This window comes from Musca autumnalis, unplaced genomic scaffold (genome assembly GCF_047663935.1).
Source record: "Musca autumnalis isolate F117 unplaced genomic scaffold, ASM4766393v1 scaffold_5, whole genome shotgun sequence".
NCBI lineage: Eukaryota > Metazoa > Arthropoda > Insecta > Diptera > Muscidae > Musca > Musca autumnalis.
In genome coordinates, this window is record NW_027412088.1 from 188,642,099 (window position 1) to 188,658,908 (window position 16,810).

At 35.9% G+C, this 16,810-nt stretch overlaps 1 pseudogene; it reads left to right on the forward strand.

Annotated features, from left to right (window-relative positions):
* Window positions 1–12,811, forward strand: part of LOC141386883 (pickpocket protein 28-like) — a 126,457-nt pseudogene extending 113,646 nt beyond the window's left edge.
* The last annotated feature ends 3,999 nt before the right edge of the window (window positions 12,812–16,810 follow it).

Consider the following 16,810-nt stretch of genomic DNA (forward strand, 5'->3'; position numbering starts at 1 on the left):
GACAAAGTGCATAATTATTGCTCTGAACATGGGTTTTCAATACTCTTGACATTGATTATACCCTCAGCCTTTAGGCTAAAGAGGGTATTTACACTTTGATACGACCAAAAATGTGCCTCATCGAAATAATGGTTTTAGACCCCAAGTATGTTTGTACGATATCCGTTTCAGACAATTTTGAGTAGATCTAGCAATGTCCGTCCGTCTGTCTGTCTGGCTGGTGCGCACGATAACTCTCGAACGGATCAATCGATACGGTTCAAATTTTGGGTATCGAAATATTTTGTCCAGATTCGATTTAAGTTCGAAAATGGGCCATATAGGTCCACTCCTTCAGGTACCTCCCCCACAAATGTTCAAAAATCTTGTGCGCACAATAACTCTTGTAGGGAATAACCGATTTGGTCCATACTTTGCACATCGTGTAATTTCTACCAAACTTAGATTAGGTTCCAATATGGACTCAATCGGTCCACTCCTTCGGGTACCTCCCACACAAAATTTCGGAAAAGTTCAGTTTAGGACCTGGTCTCGAATCGCTTTGATTTTTGTTTACGCAAGTTGTATTCGCTGTCCTCTATACGACGCTGTAAGTTTCATTTGGGGCAAGTCCATACTTCCTGAGAAAATAGCCTGAAAGTTACAAAAAACCCTATGACACCGTGTGTAGTGGTTGGAGCGCAAGATAACTCTCGAACGGATCTGCCGATTCGGTCCAAAATTTGGCTTTCGTAATATTTTGTCCAAACTTAGTTCAAGTTCAAAGATGGATTATATCGGTCCACTCCTTCCGGTACCTCCCCCACAGAAGTTCGAAAATGTTCGGAAAATTTGTGCGTACGATAACTTTTTAAGGAAGTAACCGATTTGGTCCATACTTTGCACGTTATGAAATTTCTACCAGACTTAGATGAGGTTCCAATATGAACTCAATCGGTCCACTCCTTCGGTACCTCCCACACAAAATTTCGGGAAGTTCAGTTTAGGACCTGCTCTCGAATCGCCTTGGTTTTTGTTGTACCATCTTGTATTCACTGTCCCCTATACGAAGGTACAAGTTTCCTCAGGGGCAAGTCCATACTTCCTGAAAAAATAGCCTGAAAGTTGAAAAACAAACCATATGACACCATGTTTATGGGTGGAAGCGCAAGATAATTCTCGAACGGAAATGCCTTTTCCGGCCAAAATTTGGCCTTCGTAATATTGTTTCCAAACTTAGTTTAAGTTCGTATATAAGCCATATCGGTCCACTCCTTCAGGTACCTAACCCACAAAAGTTCAAAAATATTCGGAAAAATTGTGGGCTCGATAACTCTTGATGGGAGTGACCGATTTGGTCCATACTTCACACATTCTCATAATATCTACCAGATATAGATCAGGATTCGAATATGGACTATATTTGTCCACTCCATCCCGTACCTCCCACACAAAATTTTGGATAAGTTCACTTTAAGACCTGGTATTGAATCACTTTGAATTTTGTTGAAGCAACTTACATTCGCTGCCTCAATTACGATGGTAAAAGTTGTTTCAGGGGCAAGTCCATACTTCTTGAGAAAACAGCCGGAAGGGTGTAAAAACCCCCCACGGTCTAAGTACCTTTTCCGCAAAAATTTTGAACTTTAATCCTAATCAACATTTTTGCCGGTTCATACGTCCAAAATTTTGAACCCCCTAAAAAAAACTTATTTATTTTGTTTTTTGTGAAAAATGTGTTTCAATTTGCACAGGCTGAGGGTATATCCCTGTCGGCAAAGCAGACTGACACTTTTTTACTTGCTTTTTAATCAAAAGATTTCTCAAAGATGATCAATAGATAGATGTCCTCGGATGGTATTTAACGACATCTCATAAAGAAAATCTTCCATTATGGAAAACCAACCACTAACAAGGGACAGTTGAGACTTCTTGAAGACGACAATTCATTCGACTAATTCTTTTCTATAGGAAGCCATTTCCTTTAGAAAGCCACCTTTTCTTCTTTAACAATCTCCTTTGGTCATCCATGAGTGTTCTATAAGTGGAAGGTCATCGTACAGAAGACCATGAGACCACCGTATGGAAGACAATGAAATAGAAGACGATTTGGAATTTCTATAGAAGACAAGGATTCGTTAAAGAACACCATAAATTCATCCTAAAGAAAACCACGAGGTGTATTCCTATTGAACTCCTATGGAAGAAGACCATCAGTTCTTTTTATATAACACCATGAGGTCTTACTATAGAAGACCTTGAGGTCTCACTATAGAAAACTATAAAGTCTTCCTCATAAAAGACCATGAGTTCTTCCTTATAGAAGTTATGCAATCTTCCTAGGGGAGAACATGAGGTCTTCCTATAAAACACAATAAGGCCTCCCCTATAGAAGACCGTGACGTCCTCCTATAGAAGACCGTAAGGACTACTTATACCAGATTATGAGGTGTCTTCGTATATAAAAGACTAGCAGGTTTGCCTAAATAAAGACCTAAGATCGTCCGGTAGAAGACCATGAGGTATTTTTATAGAAGACCATGAGGTCTTCCCATTGAGAAAGTTTTCCACATAAGGCCATAAGGTAACCCCATAAAGGAAAACTTATTCTTGCAATAGAATACCAAGAAGCATTCCATATAGAAAACTACAAGGTCTTCCTATAGAAAAACAAGAGCTCATCCCATAGAAGAGCATGATGCCTTCGTTATAGAAGACCATTAGATAATCCTATAGAAGACGATGAGGTCAGCCTTATAGGAAACCAAGAGGTCTTCCTAAAGAAAGACCAATCCGTCTTTCTATAGAAGTCCATTTGGGTCATCCTATATAAGACCATGTGATCTTCATTATAGAAGACTAAGAGGTCATCATTATAGAAGACCATGCGGTCATCACATAGAAGGCAATGAAGTAGAATGCTCTGAGGTCAAACAATAAAAGCAAAAATTCTCTTCCTATAGAACTCCGTGGAGCCTTCTTCTAGAATAGAGATGCACAGAGAGAATCGGACACATTTGCTCATACATATTTCAAACTGTTTTTTGTTACCTGCCCTTATCTTTTTTTATGTTTCAAAATGTTAATTGTATTTTAAAATAGTAAAATTCGCATCCATTGGTATCCATGGTATGATCAGGAGTGTCGTGCTGCCACCGAAGAGAAAAATGCGGCATATAGGGCTACTTTACAATCCGTAGCAACGCGTAGCGCACAGGAAAAAGAGAGAGATGGAAAAGCGGGAGTGTGAAAAAATCGAGATGTACAGGAGCCAGAATGAAGTCCGAAAATTCTACCAAAGAGTCAAGCATCAAACAAACTGGCACATCCTTCTGTAGAGACCAGCAAGGTAATTTGGTAACTGATGCCGATAGTGTGCTAAATATATGGAAAGAGCATTTTTCCAAACTGATTGTATCCAATAGTAGCGAAGTCGACGAAGATACCACAGATCCAATCCCAGAAGATGGTATTGAATGTATACCACCCGGCCAAGATGAGGTAAAGACAGCAATAAACCGGCTGAAGAATAATAAGCCAGCAGGAGCCGATGGGCTACCAGCCGAGCTGTTTAAAACCCGAGGCGACACGCTGATAAGGTGTATGCATCAGCTAGTTAGCTCCATCTGGCAGGGAGAACGCGTACCAGACGATTAGAACCTGAGCATCCTGTTTACCTTCCTTAAGAAAGGAGATAAGACTTTATGTTCCAACTATAGGGGCATAAGTGTTCTCCCTATCGCCTACAAGATAGTGTCAGAGATATTGTGCGAACGACTAAAGCCCATGGTCAACGATATCGCATTACCAATGCGGCTTTAGAACTGGCAAGTCCACCATCGACCATATATTTACCCTGCTGCAAATCCTGGAGAAGACCCAAGAATGCAGATCGACACCTACCGCCTTTTAGTCGATTATAAGCAGCCTTTGACAGCCCGATACGTTCAAATGTATTCCAAGCCATGTCTGAATTTGTTATCCCCGCAAAGCTCATTCGGCTTTGTGAAACGACTCTAACTTACACAAGATCTTCAGTTAAAATACGAAAGAACCTCTCCGAAGAGTTTTGTAACAAAAGAGGTTTCAGGCAAGGAGACAGCCTTTCGTGTGATCTTTTCAACATCCTGCTAGAAAAGGTTATACGAGAGGCAAACGTCAAAAGAAGTGGCACAATCTACACCATATATGATGTAGACATCATGGGACGATCAGTAAAAGAAGTAACTGATACCTTTATGAAAGTCTGTGGAGAATGTGCAAAAGTGGGTCTGACGGTAAACGGCGAGAAGACCAAGTTGATGGTGTCGACGTGTAATGCGTCCATTGAGCTCGAACCAACTGTTGAAGTTGGATCCTATTATTTTGAGGTAGTAAAAGACTTCGTATATCTCGACACCGCCGTAAACACAACATACTCGTACTACATCAGTTGTGAAATAAAAAGAAGAATTGTATTTGGCCAACAGATGCTACTTTGGCTTAAGTAAGCACTTTAAAAACAAAGCCACAACTACTTGCGCAAGCAGATAAGGCAGTGTTTGGCGTGTTTGAGAGAAAAAATCTTAGAAAGATCTACGGACCAATCTGCTTTAACGGAGAGTATCGACGTCGCATGAACCACGAGCTGTTTTAGCTATACAACGACATCAATTAAAATTTGCATATTGTTTAAAAATGTTTATAAAACAATGCGTATATTTCTATTTGTGGTATCTTAACTATGCACTATAGGTAATTTGCCCTGTTTTTGAGACAAAAATTAATAACAGCGGAATTAAAGGATTTTTTAACTTTTTAAATTATTTATGTATAAAAGTGAGATACAACAAAGATTTTTACAGACAAATTCGGATATAAGGAACAACGGTTATAAGCAACTACGTATATAACGAACAAAGCTATTTTTTCCAATGCCATTTTCATTAGTTTTCTTATACACAACAAATTGATGAAAACGATCACGGTAGTAAGTAACACAAATTTTGTCCCCGCGAGTAGCTTTTCCAACGAATTGTTACTACAGTTTTGTATATTTTTTGAATATACGTCAATAAAGACGAGTTTAGTACTCCTTTAAACCGTATCAATGACTAATATGTAATAGAGATAAAATAAAGCTTACTACTGCCGCACCGTTTATAGTAAACCACGGATATAACGAACAATTTGTCGCCATTACTTATTTCACTAGCAATGAAAATGTAAACAACAATATTTTTTACATTTATTATTTATTTCCTCAAACCAAACTTCCACAATTTTAAGACTTTTTTTGAGAAGTAACCTAATAAAAACTGATAAATATCAAAAAACGGGCAAAATCGGGTTTTGAAACCTAGTAATACCATTGCACAGTGTCCGATTTTCCGAAAAACCTGGCCAAAACTCTAAATATTAATAGATTTTGACCTTTGTTTCTTATGTTTTTCCGGCCGCTGATTACATTTTTGATATTATTTAACCCTCAGGCTGTCATTTAAGGGGTCTTTTTGGTCCCTCCTCCTATAAAATGTGATCTTATCGGATCAAAATATTCTACAAACTTGTTCGCCAAAAATTTTTACTATGGGTCCTAGAATACACCAAAACTCTATACCTTACCTTTTGGCAAAATTGTCATACAAAGCATCACTTTAGAAGAATGCCGTCAAAGACAAAAATGTTCTCTGCTAAATTTCACTATAAGTTACCAAAGAAAAGAAATCTCTCTTTGCATTACTTACCAAGAAAATATCGGTATCAATTTTGCCAAAAAACCAAGAAACTAAAATAGGGTTGCAAGCTTCCACCATTTCTATAGTTTTGGAAATTTTTGAGTTAAGATCCCTTGCACTTTAGGTGTATAATGTCTTTGGTAACTGTACTGACAAGAATGCGAGGAATATTTTTCTTAAAAAATTAACCCTCGTGCGAGTCATAAAAGGGGTCCTTTTGGTCCCTTTTTCCACAAATCTTTAAAATCTCCTATAAAATGTGATCGGATCAGACCAAAATATTCTAGAAATTTGTTATAGGTCTTAGAATATACTAAAACTCCAAATTATACCCAAACGCCAGAAAGTGACCCTATACTATATTCTGACATTCTGAATGAAAGAAAATCTGTACATACCTGCAAGACAAAATATCACATAAAAACAAAAAGTGCAAATATGTGCAGGATGTTTCGATGGAAATTGGTAAAATACTCTTCCCTTTTTATGAAATGATAAGTTACACAGCCCAACTCGATCTTACTCATATCTATTTTCATAATTTATTGTGAAAATTTATCTTGAAAAAAAAATTAACAAGTACGGACATCAATTATTAAAGAACGCACAATTCATTGGCGACACGCAACATCTTAAATACGTTTCACATACTTTTCATTACAGAAGAAAATATTTAATAACCGTTGTTTATTTTGCATATTATCATAGATTTATAAACAACTTAAATATTGAAAAGAAAACAAATTCCAAATAGGGTCACTTCGACCTGTTTTTATACCCACTTATTAAACAAGAAATGTATATATTTTTTCATAACTACACGCACTGGGATCCTATAAAGAATATCTGACCCTTTTTAGTGTAAATTGATAAATTTTTTTTTCGATTTTTGTCCAGGTTTTTTGGAAAATCGGATACTGTGCATTGCAGAAGACTTTCAGTAATGTAGTCTAGGTGACAAAATCACGGCCAAACACGGCAAATTTAGTATAAGTCTATATGAAGTGGGTTTAAGAAAAATAAAATATTTATTTCTGACTTTTTGTGTTTATGGTCGCTCCCCAAAATGTTTAAGCTATATTATATATTAAATAAATTCCTCTCGCAATTGCCAATCTATTCCATTTTTCATATATTTATATTTTTTGTTTTTTTTCGCGGTTTCAAATACATGGAAATATGCCTTACAATATATATTTTTTAGTTCTTCTTCGAAATTCTCACTTTGATTGCAATTTAAACCGCGATAATGACGCTATTTTGAAAAATATAATTCATATTAACAAATTTTGACATGTTCTTTTTTCAATGCCAACTAAAAAAATTATTATTATTAAAAGTTGCAAAATCGACTTTTTGCCTCAAAAACAGGGCAAATTACCTATAGTGCTATGGCTGCGATTAAGAGTAATTTACGTTTTCGTACTACTTTGTACATGTCAATTATCGAAGTCTTTGAGGTCTTCTCCTAGGTGAACAGGAGGCTTTCCTATAGTAGACCATGAAATCGTATATAAAAGTTCATGAACATTTGCTACAAAATATCGTCAGACTTTCTATAAAGTGTTCCTAGACCATGAGGTCTTTCTGTTTTAAAAAACCGTGAAGCATTCCTATAGGTGACAATAAAGTCTTCCTCCCCTTTCCTTCCAATATAAAAATGTATGCTGACACATAAATTTAAAAGCACTCTAAAGAAAACACTGAATGATTCTGCCACATCTTTAGTTTGTAGGTTAATTGTCTACTTTTCTTTGGTAATTAAGCTTTTCTTTTCTGTTCAAGACATTTGTTTCCAGCCAGAGAGATGTTTTATTTTGCAACAGTTTTGTAACGAAGTCGAATCTCAATGCCATGTTTTGATATATTACATATAAATAATGATTCCCTAAATGTATGTTTATTTCAACATACATATGTAACTGTTTAAATACAATGCATATACAACATACATAAACGTTTGTTTGTATGTATGTGTAATACATCTTAAAGGTAATTAAAATGAAGGAAAGATTGTTGAACAACGAAATTACATTTTCATGATATATCATTTTTTATTTCTTTTCGATTCGATGTTTTATGGTTGGTGCGATTCCAGAAACACTTATTGTGGAGGCGGGAAGGAGCGACTGACTCCTCTTACGATGACTGTGTGTAATTTACTTTAATAAATAAACGAAACACACATAAAAATGTTATCGTAAGGAGATGTTCATTAACAAATGTAAGTTTGAAGTGCTGCCTTGTGGTGAGTGTTGTACACACACATGGATCAATTGATTGTTTTTGTGTTAGTATATCAATGTCTGAATGACACTGAGTGTGAACTTATTGTTATTGCTTCTTTTTTAATAACAAAGAAATAAAAACATTAATGTTTTCAAGGTTATCAAGGGATTACTTTGAAGGGCAACACAAAAATCATAGCACAATTTTAGGCGTTAACATACATTTCTTAATTTTAACTAATTTAAAGAATTTAATTCGATTATTTTGCAAATTTCCACACCTATAACAATAAAATTATGCTAAATACAAATTGTTTATGTTTTAAACAAAGCTATGCGTGCAAAATTCCCCACAATTCCTATTAACATATTTATGTAATTAAAGAACTAATTTTTAATAAAACACTTTTTACCACTCTATTTGTTAATAGGTATAGATATGTTAGGATTTGTGCATGAAATGTATGTGTTTCTGTTCCTGGCCATTGTAAAAATGTCAAACCACATTTTGTGGTATTTTCTATGATTTGTGGTTAGCGGTTTTCTGTGCTTTCTGCAACTTGCAGTTCGGTTTTTGCCTGTTTCGTTGCTGATGTGTTTGTTTTAACTAAATGACAGTTTATCAATTATCCATGGTTATCCATAAAAAATATGAAAAGAAAAAAAAAACAAACAAATTGCAATAATATTAATTTCAATGTGAAAAAAGAAAAACAACGATGATCTTATAAAAATTAGATGGAAAAGTTTTAACAAATATTTAATAAATTTTATTAAAATGATTTCTTTGGCAGAGGTAATGTTATTTACGTGGAACGATAACAATAACATTTGTCACTAATAACACCGTCCGACAGCCAAAATTACACATGAACCGGACTATATACGTCTGAAACTATAGGCAAAATTGAGTAAAATGGCACTTAAAAGTTTTCGTTTTCTCATCCTCTTGACCTTTTAAAGGACATTCAAACTTCAAAGGACAATATTTTAAATACTTGTACTCATCACACGATTCTGTAGTTTGTGTCATATTAAAGAGGATAATATTAGTTTTATATTACAATTTTCGTTTATTGCGTTCAAGGATAACAAAGTTTCCTTGAAAAATTAAATACTAAAAAAACATCCTGCAATTTTTTTTCAAAAAAATATATGTTAATATCGTTTATGTAGTGCAATACTTCTCGAAATTTCAATATCCTAGCTTTGAAAGTTAGTTTTTAATAAATATTTACATGAAATTCTTCAAAGAAAACAAAACTTTTTATTCAATATCACTGTGCGACAAGAAAAAAATTCAAAAAAACAAACCGTATTCTGACACTGCAGCATGATTGAACACCAAAAATAAGAATACACAAGTCCCGAAGTTTTTTAACATCACTTCCACCAAACATCATCTTCAAGGTCAAAATCGACAAGGTCAAATTTCTTTTATAATTCTTTCTATGGTTTTGGTTTGCTTGAAGACAACGGCTCTTTACATCCCACGGAAAGATGCTTCATTACCTTAAGAAATTGCAGTAATTGTTTAGTTGAATTCCCTGTTTGAGAAATTAAATGTAATTTGATTCCACATGATTCTGGGTCTCTGGACTATACTCAATATTTTTTCTCCAATTTCTTCCAGTGCAATTTAAAGCAAATTCCATTTAAATCTTAATGAGTTTTAACATAACAAATTACAGGTCTTTAACATTCAATACTCTTTTCAGTTACCCTCTACAAATTAAGCCATTTTGTTTTAGATTTCCAGACATTAGTTAATCGATGAGAGTGTCATTTAACATTGGACCGAAGACCATTACCAATCAACATGGCCCATTCTCCGCCTCAAAGAAGACTAAAAAGAAGTGAACAATTGGAAATTTATTGTCTCGGTAATCTCAAAAAAGTATTTGTAAGAGACAACATTGCATGGACTGAAATGTTTGGCAGACAATTCCTTGACAAATTGGGAAGAGTAAGTGGAGAAGAGAACACAAAAATCTAAAATTTATTCTGTTGGGAAATCTTTAAAAAATCCAGGATTTAAGGCATCAGGAAAATTTTGAAAAAAATCAAAAAGCCCTTCCAAAATTTGTTAAAAAAATCCTCAGAGCCCTCAAGAAGCCCTTCAAAAATTGTTAAAAAAAGTCCAAGTTGGGAGGCCTCAATAAGTCCTTCAAAAATTCTTCAAAAAAACGCGCTTGGAGGTCTCAAGAAGCCCTCCAAAAGTTCTTAAAAAATCCACGTTTGGAGGTCTCAAAAAATTCAAAAAATCTTTAAAAAATCTGGTAGCCCTTTCAAAAATCCTCGTTTGTGGGCCTCGAGAAGCTTGTCAAAAATTCTTTAAAAACTTCACGTTTGTAGGGCTCAAAAGCCCTTTAAAAGTTCTTTAAATTCAGGAAACCCTTTAAAAATTCTTTAAAAAATCAACGTTTGTGGGCTTCAAGAGCCCCGTCAAAAATTCTTTAAAAAATCCACGTTTGTGGGCCTCAAGACGCCCTTCAAAAATTCTAAAAAAATCCACGTTTGCAGGTCTTAATGAGCCCTTCAAAAATTCTTTAAAAAATCCACGCTTTATCAGGTAGCCCTTTAAAAAATCAAGGTTTGTGGGCCTCAAAAATTCTTTAAAAACCCGACGTTTGTAGCGCTCAAAAACCCTTCAAAAGTTTTTTAAAAAAATCCACATTTGTGGGCCTCAAGAAGTCCTTCAAAAAATTGTTTAAAAAAACTCGTTTGTGGGCTTCAAGGAGCCCTTCAAAAATGCTTTAAAAAATCCACTTTTGTGGGCTTCTAGAAGACCTTCAAAAATTCTTTAAAAAATCGACGTTGGTGGGCCTAAAGAAGCCCTTCAAAAATTCTTTAAAAAAATCTACGTTTGTGCGCCTCAAGAAGCCCTTCAAAAATTCTTTAAAAAATACACCTTTGTGGGCTTCTAGAAGTCCTTCAAAAATTCTTTAAAAAATACACGAGTGTGGGCCTCCAGGAGTCCCTCAAAAATTTTTTAAAAATCCAAGTTTGTGGGCCTCAGGAAGCCCTTCAACAATTCTTTAAAAAATCCACGTTTGTAGGCCCCAAGAAGCCCTTCAACAATTCTTTAAAAAATCCACGTTTGTGGGCCCCAAGAAGCCCTTCAACAATTCTTTAAAAAATCCACGTCTGTGGGCTTCAAGAAGCCCTTCAAAATTCTTTAAAAAATTCAACTTTGTGGGCTGCAATAAACCCTTCAAAAATTCTTTAAAAAATCCACGTTTGGAGGCCTCAAGAAGCCATTAAAAAATACTTTAAAAAATCCACGTTCGTGCGCACCAAGAGGCCCGACCCAAGAAACCCTTCTAAAATTTTTTCAAAAAATACACGTTTCTGACCCTCATGGAGCCCTTCAAAAATTCGTTAAAAAACCCACGTTGGTGGGCCGCAAGAAGCCTATCAACAATTCTTTAAAAAATCCACGTTTGTGGGCTTCAAGAAGCACTTCACAAATTCTTTAAAAACCACTCTTTACTTGGTAAAGAATATTTTCTAAAAATCTGTAAATAATTATATACAACATAAGGTCTCCGGAAAATCTTAAAAAAAAATCCAGACTTACGGTGTAAACACACTATTACTTAACTGCTATCATACACTGAATGGTCTTAAACACGGTGCCGATATTGTGCCGGTTGACTGGAATCCTCAGACTAATTATCCGAAGCAATTACCATCAAAATATTACCCTCGACCAATATACGGTAAGTTAGTCTACAGAACCAATTTAATCCTATTAAATACGTTCCTCTCCCTCTCTCTGTCACCTCCTTTCAGTAACTGGTATATCAATGGGTCTAAATCTCAAACTTAATGCCGAAGTTGATGAATACCATTGTTCCTCTAGCAGTGGTGCCGGGTTTAAAGTAAATTTTGCAATCCCGTTGATCAACCCCTCATAAGTGAGGGTGATGTTACTGTACGTCTGGGTTCGGAAACAAGATTTCACATTGAAATCTTCAAAATTTGTTTAAAAAATCCACATATCATCACCGACCATATATAATTGTTCCACAAACATCCCATAAGGGACAATGGAGACTTCTCTCATATCAATGAGTGCACCCCGATTCATATTAGCTCAATTATATGGGACCTACCGTTTATCGCCGAGTCCGAACGGCGTGTCTAAGACACCACTTTTGTAGAGAAGTTTTACCGGCCATACGTTCTATAAATCGCCGACGACGTCAATGTTATACCAAGACCCATTGTGAAAATGAATGCACGACAGGCATTTTTAATAGATCGTTGCGGCCGTGTACCATATTATCTACCCTTAATCTCCGACAATTCCACATTTTGTAATTTCAGTCGTGTATTTTGTATCGAAAGGGTCAATCAACAATTCTTTCAAACAATTGGCGGTAAATGCTTCTCACGTTGCCAGCCAACATGTTTCGATTTGAATTTTATGCCGCACATTTTTTTTCACCGCTGGCTACGAGCACTTACACCATACAATATGTCCAAGGAAGAGGTCCAACGGAATATTGCAGTCTTGCATTTCTATTATCGTGAATCGATTGCTCACTCGGAATTGAAAAAGTCTATATTGATTTTTACCGAGTTTTTGTGTAAGTTAAAGGGAAGAAGAAGATGAGATTTGCAGGATAATGTTAAAATTTCTATTTTTCAGCAAACATTGGCGGCATCTTGGACCTCTTTATGGGTTACAGTTTTATTTCCATAGCGGAAATGATCTATTTTGCACTTTTAGTCCAATTTTTAAATATGTGGTACCGTAAAGGTATCGCAATTCTACTTTCATTACTGAAGTTCTTGTAGCTCCAGAGGTTTGTATGTGTGATTCAGAAATTTCGTTTAAATTAACCTCACTTTTTTTCTTAATTTATTTCAGTTAAATAAACATTGGTTGCCCGAGGAAATATATAGAGGAGCCACAAAGCATCGGAATTATATAAAGTCAGAGAGATATTCTACCAGTGCATAAGTAAAGTGACGCAAATAAAAATTAACAAGAACGGCGTTAAGTTCGGCCGGGCCGAACTTGTTATACCCTCCACCACGAGTTGTGTTGAAGTAAAATGAACAATTAGTTTCTTTTCGTTTATGAAGAAGACTAAATACCAAATTTCAGCAATTTCGGTAAAACAATGAAGCTAACCTTACCGAAATTCTGGAGATACTGTTTTATGGGGGCCATTTCAAAACGTCGATCTATACCGACATATTTCTGGCGTAAAGTTTTTAGACTCAAAGAAGACTAAATACCAAATTTCCAATATTTCAGTAAGATAATGTGGTTAAAACCTAAAAAATACCGAAAATCAAGAGGCACGCTTCTACGGGGTAATTAGGAAGACGTGTACCTATACTGATAATTCTTTTCTGGAACATTTTATAACCCCATGAACGACTAAATAACAAATTTCCGTCATTTCGGTGGGATATTGACGTCACATCCTTCACAATTACCCGTTCTATGTGGGCTATATCGAAACGTGGACCTGTACTGACAAAATTCAGTAGGAAAGGGGTTTACTTCCAACGTAGATTAAATACCAAATCTTAGCCATTTCGGTGGGTTGTTGTGGCCACAATCTTCAAAATGCCGAAAATCGGGAGGTACCGTCGTATGGGGTCTATATGAAGGCGAGGACCTATACCGACAAATCTCATATTGAAAGTTTTATACCTCAAATGAGGAATAAATACCAAATTTCAGCTATTTTGGAGGCCACAACCTTCACAATACCGGAAATCGGGAGGTACCGTTCTTTGGGCGCTATATGAAAGCGTGGACCCATACCAATAAAATTCTGGGGGTAAATTGTATACCCCCCACGAAGGCTAAGTACTAAATTTCAGCCATTTTGGTGTGATAATGAAGCAAAAACCTTCAAAATACCGAACATTGGGTGGTACCGTTTTATGGGGGCGGTATTAAGGTGTGGAATGTACCAACAAATTTATGGGGGAAAGTTTTATTCTCCCAACGAAGACCAAATACCAAACTTCAGCCACCAACATTTCTCCCAACGAAGACTACGTCCCAAATTTCAGGTACCGTTCTATGGGGGCTATATAAAGGCGTGGACCCATACCAACAAATATCTGGGGGAAAGTTTCATTCTCCTAACGAAGACTAAATACCAAATTTCAGGTACCATTCTACGGGGGCTATATGAAGGCGTGGATCCATACCAACAAAATTCTGGGGAAAAGTTTTATACCCCCAAGACTAAGTACCAAATTTCAGCCATTTCGGTTTGATAATGAAGCTAAAACTTTAAAATACCGAAAATCGGTGATACCGTTCTATGGGGGCTATATCAAAACGTAGACCGATATAGCCCATTTGCAATACCAAACATCCTAGGAGTAATAGAAACTTCTGTACCAAATTACAAAGCTTAAAAATTTCGAACTGTATCTAGATTTCAACAGACGGACGGACGGACAGAGGGACATGTGTTACAAACGGAATGACAAATTTAATTATACCCTCCACATTATGGTGGAGGGTATAAACAAAGTACCAATTGGCTTTGTCGATAGATGTATACCCTCAGCCATCTCAATGTCTATTTATAGAAGAAGGTCCATTTTGTCCATAGAAACTGACATCTTCTGTAAATAGAAGCAGAAGCTACTTTAGGTCTAGCTTAAAACAACATTTTCACTAGTAGTAAAAACGTTTAGGAGAAAGTCAATTGTACAAGACCCCGGTTATGACATTGCTAATGAAGATAGATCATGGTTTCAGTAATATTTATAATTTTTTATTTATTGTTTTATATATAAATTTGATTAAATAATAATTTATTCAATATTACACAAATTCGTTTATTCTATTATCCAATTATCCAATATTTATAGTTGAATAATAGATTCTGCTGGAACACGGGATTCCTTTTGGTCAAGGTGTCTGAAAAAAAAACAGAACAAATAAAGGGCTTAGATTGACAAGAAAGACTAATGTTGGAGTAGATTTAAGTTTTTTTTTTAATAATGTAACACTGTCTTAAGAAATACTGAAAAAGAACATGATAATAAGCGAATTTAGGGGGACATAAGTTGAAATGAAGGGGTAAGTGTAATAGTGTGGGCGGATTTAAGTCAGTCAATTCAACATTTACGATTAGGAATCAAGTGACCTTGGTTGTGATGGAGATTGATGGTCCAACTACACCCACCTCTGCGTGTTTCCGTGTTGGATTTGCTCATTTGTGGTATTTTGATTGTGACAAAGTCACAACTACTTTTGAGTTGCAAACACAACCCTGCAAGCATCTGGAAGTGAGTTACTCACTGCATCTACAAAAAGCAAGGGGTGGATGGGGGAATCCGAAACAAAGTTATGCGACACGACTCGGTGATGATGGCGGTGCTAAAATTTGCACAAAATGTCATTACTTTAATAACAGCAAAACGAAAAACAACACCACAAAAATGCCAAGATGATTATCATTCAGATATGAAATTGTCTCATTTAGATTCTTTGGCAACAAGAGGCAAAAGAGAAAGCAGCTCATCATCATTTCAAATTTATGGTTTCCCTGTTTATTTCGAAAAGTTTGTTTTAAGCGATACGGTGGGGGAAGGAATTGGGGTAGGATATGCGTGGTACTAAGACATACTTTTCTAAAGTTTCTCCTCATAAATTTATCACCGAAAAATTAAATTTATTTCCTCATAAATAAAACATATCCTTCCTTAGTTTTCCATCATCTATGCTTCTTGATGCCATAGTTCAATTTCCTTTTTATTTGGGCTGAGAAATGTTGTTGTAGTTTTACTTTCCCTTTAAAACTGATTTGCATGTCAAAGCAATTTTATTGTTTTGATTTTGTTATCTAACGACAAAATGGAATTGATAAAACACGTCTATCTCCAACAGTTACACACACTTCCTCCTCGACGAGATACAGACTCGCACGAAAACAAACACACACACACACCGATTTGGGAGCATTAGACAATTCTGGACAAACTTTTTTGTCAATATAATGCTCGGAGTACTCCTATCGCTGTTCCTAAAAGTGTGCCTTTGTTTTTTAACTTAAATGTTATTTACACCAGGTATCGGCATTCCCTTTATTCCCGAGCAAGCAAAGAGAGTTTTTCTCTCCACTCACACAATTCAAACCATTGAAAAACTACGCACTTACACTTTGAGGCCCCCTAAAGTAAATATGATGCCGATACCTGATTTACCCACTCCCACACCAGCAGCCGGGATGAAAAGAAGTAAAAAAGTATCAGTCGGCTTTGCCAAAAAAATATGTATTTAGAGGGGGGTTTTCAAAATGTTGGGCGTATGAACCAACAAAAGTATGGATAGGATTAAAGCTCAAAAATTTGCGGGGATATCGATAGATAGAGCTTTTTATCACACTAGGCTACGAAAAACATAATATCGCTGAAAACAGGTCCACTAGGAAAACCTTCGGCAAAAATGACCAAAGGATCCTCGAACAGACCCTTAACCACACAAAAATTTTGAACATTTGTGGGGGTGGTACCACAAGGATTGGACAGACAGGGTCAAAATTTGAACATAAACTGAGTTTCGACAATATTTAGAGATCCCAAGTTTGGACCAAAACGGTTGCTACAGGAAGGAGTGGGCCTATAAGCACCTCCTTCGAATTTCATCTAATATTAGAAGAAATATTACAATAACCAAAGTTTGGATAAGAGAAGTATTCGGTTCGACCTCTCCAGCCACTACATATGGTGCCATAGGGTTTTTTTACAACTTTCGGGCTGTTTTCTCAAGAAGTATGGACTTGCACCTGAAAAAACTTTTAATGTCGTAATTGAGGCAGCGAATGCAAGTTGCTTCAACAATAATCAAAGTGATTCAAGAGCAGGTCTTAAAGTGAATTTATCCAAAATTTT